The sequence below is a fragment of the Rosa chinensis genome, chromosome 3 (assembly GCF_002994745.2).
Source record: "Rosa chinensis cultivar Old Blush chromosome 3, RchiOBHm-V2, whole genome shotgun sequence".
Taxonomy (NCBI): domain Eukaryota; kingdom Viridiplantae; phylum Streptophyta; class Magnoliopsida; order Rosales; family Rosaceae; genus Rosa; species Rosa chinensis.
Genome location: NC_037090.1, coordinates 25825992 through 25831280, shown reverse-complemented (window position 1 = coordinate 25831280; position 5289 = coordinate 25825992).

The following is a 5289-nucleotide window of genomic DNA, read 5'->3' as shown; positions in this document are numbered from 1 at the left end:
AATGAGCCAAAATGAAATGTCTGCTCGACCTCTTTATGTGACACTTGGATGCCACACTCCTCTTTGCACCGCGAGCATAGAATCACTGGTGATGCCTCGCTGATAGGCCTAGCCTTCTTCTTTGCTTGGACCTCTGCCTCCTTATTCTTCTCTTCCTGACCCCTGGTAGTCAAATCAAGGGTTGGTTTCCTCTGGTTTTTTCTGGTCGGGGAAAGGGTTCAGATTCACCAATCCTGCCGTGGTCGCCGGAGCTTCCACCTGCAAACTACCATTATTGAGCCATACCTGAATCTGATCCTTTAACTTCACACAGTCAGCCATGTTATGATTCCACAGATTGTGGAACTTGCAATACTTTTTTCCTTTCAGCTATTCTGGTCTGGGGAAGGGTCTAAAGTCTATCTTCACCATCTTCGCGGCGATCATCTCATCTAAAATCTCATGTGCCTTATTGGCATCGTATGTATACATCGCGAACTCAGGTTTGGTGAAAGCTAAGGACTTGAGCTTGACTAGTTCTTTAGTTAATTTCAACTGCTTCAGGGCTGAGTTCTTTCTCCCGGTCAGCTCAAAAGCGGAGACATCATTCTCCTCCTCTTCATCTTCGTCCTAGAAAACTTCTTCACCTTGATAATAGGGATCATAGGTGGCTAGCTGGTAACTCAGGGCAGCCACTGTACGGTGTTTTCCGGGAATATACGTCCCTTTGGACGCGTTCTTCCTGGCATCTGTTTCTCTGAGAAGATGCTCAAAGCTACCTACTTCAGTCATAAGCTCTCCCATTGATTGGATCATGCTGCCATGTTGTTTCTTTCGTTGGCGTGGTTCCAAGCCCTTAATTGCCAACTTGACTAATTCACTTTCTGGCAAAACCATGTTTAGCTTGGCCTTCTGAATTTGGAATCGTTGAAGATAAGCAATAAGGACTCCATAGGTTGTTGAGCAATTTGGGTAAGGGAAGCCAAATCGACTTTGGGCTCTATAGCTCCGAAGGTTTCCTGAAAGATCGCTGGCCAATTGGCAACTGACCCCGGGCAGAGCTTAGAGAACCAAGTGAAGGTGGCTCCAGATAGAGAGGTGCCAAATATTTTGCACTTGAGGCTATCATCATTCTGGTACTGGCCGCATTGCACCTTGAACCTAGTCAGATGAGTTGCCGCGTTCTCAGTATCTTTCCCTGAAAAAGTAGAAAATATGATAGTTTTATAGCCTTTAGGAAAAGGCGCGAGCATTATATATGGCGGGAAATGCCCCTCATACACCTTATCAAGGTGGGCCCTAGGATTAGCCAACCTGATCATCTCCTCGACCTCTTTGCGTCTCACATAATCTGGACCAGGAGGAGGAGGTGTCGCCGTAGTCTGGCGAGCAGCTTGTAAAACCGGTGCAGCTTGGCTAGTAGTCTTTATTCCTTCCCCAAAGCGAATGGTCCGGGGAATAGTAGATTGTTGAAGAGTAAGCGCTGGTGCGGACACTTCTTTTGCCACAGCTGTTATCTTGATTGGATTGCCCACCTGATCAATCCCATATTAGTTCATTGGGAGCTCCTAGTACACATTTTCCGCTCCATCACTGTCGTATTAAGTAAACACGATAGGTTCAGCAAGAGTACCTTCACCAATTTTCAAAGTTTTGCTCTTCTGTGCGACCGGTGGTGTGGCCTTGTCTCTGCCGCCAATTACAAGGGCTTTTTCCTTACTTTTAGTAGACGTGGCAATAGCAGCTGCAGAGGGTGTAGCAGTGCTGTTGCCAGCCTTTTCCAGTGCATTCGGTGGTACATACTTACCAAATCCGGAGGGCTGCCCAAGAGATCCTAGGATGGTGTTGGGGTCTCCCAATGCCTTATTCAAAGCCTTTTTAGCCTGATTTAGTTCAGCTCTCTGCATGGCAACCTGGATTGCGAGATTGGACCCATCATTGCAAATAGCCGCGACATCTGTTGCAATGTGTTTGCTCTGAGCAACCTGGGCATCTATCAGAGTCACGAGCTGCTTGTGGTTTTTCTTGTTTTGCTGGGTCATACTTTCCAAATGTCCCTGTGTCTGTAGCGACCCTAGCTCAAGCTTTTGGACCGAAATCAAAAGCTCATCGAGCCTTCGAAGATCTTCCTCAAGGGTTTTTTCCGTCTTTTCATAATATGCGGCTGTATTCTGTCGAAAGATAGCGAGTCGCTCCTCTATGCTTGCATTCTTTGGGACGAGAATGGGCACAAAGTCATAAGTCATCACTGCGCTTGCGACCGCCTAGGTGGTGTTAGACGCATTGCCAGCCTCATTAGGCTAGATGATGGGGATATTGTCGCCCTCAGTAACGGGCTGGTGATTTCTTCCCTGTTCAGTTGACATATCGGATGACTGTGGGTTGAGAGAAAATCTTTGAATCACTTGTTCATCGGAAAGACCACGACAGTCTACACGAGAGTGCGGCCTGTAACTGGAGGTCTTGTGTTCGGGCAGTTAACGTAAACCTTTTGATAAGGGTTTTCGTTTGACTTCCTGTACATACATGTGCATTTGCAAGCATAATTAGCTATAATGAGTCACGCTCATTGTACCGCCAGGGGTACCAACGCCCACCATATAAGTGACTGGCGTAAAGACAGCTAGCCGGGTTACCGCCTGAGCCCCGGATCAACCCCAAAGCACCGCCGACGCGCCGCCACGCGCCGTGTCAAGTTAGCATCAGAAGCTACTGAAACTGGGAACTGAAGCACATCAGTCCCACATCGAAAACAAGGAGAAGATCATCCTCTTCCTCACCTATAAAAGGTCCTCTCCTCTCTCCTCATTTATTACGCATTCAATACTTACCTACTGTTACTTTGTCAACATAAATACATTGACTAACTTAGGCATCGGAGAGTTGAAGACCGCCCAGCGCGGTCTCCCTCTGTAGCCCATTGTATTTTACTTGACAGGTAACGGGAATCACTAACAGCAGAAGTATCGATCCGCCCGCCGGATCAGCGTTAACTAAAGTCCAGCTACCGCTAGACTTTTAGACATTAACATTGGCGCCGTCTGTGGGAAACCTTGAACAAAAAGTCATCCCATCACAATTACCATGACTAACGATAGCGGGGGAAATGTCGAGGAGCAGGCAGACCAGTCCGCCGTTCCCCAACCCGCCCACCCAGCGGTAAGCATCAACCGCGCACTATTCAGCACCCCGGTCAACCCTGGCGGTGAAACAAATCCAGGCAGCAGCCGCCCCCCAGGTCAGGACCTCACCGCCTTGTATGAGCTGGCGCTGGCGGACCTCCACAAAGCAAACAGAGAGCGCGAGCAGGAACGCAAGGAAAAGGCTGAGGCCCAAGAGCAGGTGGCCACGCTGATGACACGTTTCAACGAGCTAAAACGGGCGCTGGACGCAAACACCAACCCAGCACGAAGTGAGCAGTCACACAGCACCAGGCACAGCCGGCCTACCGCTGGTATAGGACCCATTGTGCAAATGCATGTACCGCTAAACCCACCTGAGCTGGCAGGAATGGGACCACCCCTTGTCCCCCAACTGTTGGAGCAGGAGGCGGAGTCATCACTGCGCACCCACCCCTCGAGGACTAGAACAAGGACTGAGGGCAATCTACCCATTCCCGGGCGAGGGTCAGTTCCGCGGAGCGCCCGAGCAGGCCCCACTGGCAACGCAACTGCCCAAATTTTGGAGAGGATACAGCAGTTAGAACAGAGGCTAATCCTGGCGGAGGCAGGCACCCCGGCGCCAGCCCCAAACCCACTCTTCGCGTCCAGGCCAGGGCCATTCACTGCTACAATTTTGCAAGCCGTCAGACCAGCGTTTGCAAAGACCCCAAAAATGTCACATTATAGCGGTAGGACCGATCCCTTCGTCCACATGGACACGTTCAAGAAGGTCACCAACAACAAGGGGTTTGATGACGCCACCCTGTGCCACTTGTTCAGCGAAACGCTGGATAGTGAGGCAATGAGTTGGTTTTTCGAGTGTCCGCCAGGGTCCATCGGCTCATTCCAGGCGTTATCTCATGCTTTCCTCTCTCGATTCATCTTGTTGTCCGCCGGTCATCACAACACGAGCCAGTTGTTTGGCGTCCGGCAGGGAGAGGACGAATCATTGAAGGCATTCGTCACAAGATGGCGGGCGGCAGCATCTCGGTGCCGCGATCTCGACAAAACAATGGCTTCGGCGGCTTTCAAGCAGGGACTCCTCAAGGGACCATTCCTCTATCACCTCAACTACAATCATCCAAACGCGGCGTATGATCACCTTATGAGTGAGGCGGTCATTCATGCCCAGGCAGAGTTTATCACATATGGAGAAACCCCACCGCCACCAGCAACACCAACAAAATCATCTCAACCCTCCTCCAGCCATCAGGAGACCGCCAGCAAGGCCCCCACTGCACAGCCAGCTGACAAGAAGAGGGAGTGGCAACAGGGCAGTTATCAAAACAAGAGGCAGAAAGACAACCACTACAAGGGCAACCGCCCATCCCATGGGGACAATCGCAACAAGCAGACGGAGTCCTCTCAGCGGTATGCGGTATTTACGGTCCTCACAGCCTCGTACGAGGAAATTTACAATCAGTGCAAGGATCGGATACCACCGCCACCCTCACCGAAATTCCCCAAAAAGGGCAAGCCAAGAAGCACAGGCATGTGGTGCAAATACCACGAGGACAGCGGTCACAATACCAACAGTTGCAACGCTCTCAAAACGGCCATTGAGACCTTGTACCGTGACCGCAAGATGGATCAATTCAAGGTGCGCCAACCGCCACCTGTGATTGCCAACATTGAGCCACTAGGCCGCATCAACACCATCGATGGCGGGGCTCTAATCACCAACATGTCTCACAGGGCAAGAAAGCGTTACGCACGCGCTAATCACCCAAAGGAAGTCTGTAACATCCGCTACGAGAGATCCGCCAAACTCCCAAAGTCTGGTTGGGAGCCCATCACCTTCTCAGAGGAGGAGGAGCGCGGAGCACAGCTACCCCATGACGACCCATTTCTGATCGATGCCATTCTCGACAGATGGTCAGTGGGAAGAATCCTGGTGGATAGCGGATCTGCTGTCAATGTCATATTCAGCGGTTGTTACAGCAACCTTAAGCGGAACAAGAAACTACTACAGGACCATGAACCATTGCTTAGCTTCTCCGGCGATATCACTCAACCGCTGGGTTCTGACTACATGCGGTTAACCATCGGCTCCAGTCCATGTATGGCGGAGGTACATACTGAATTTATAATTGTGGATTGTTTCAGTTCGTATAACGCCATCATAGGACGGCCGACACTCAACAAGCTC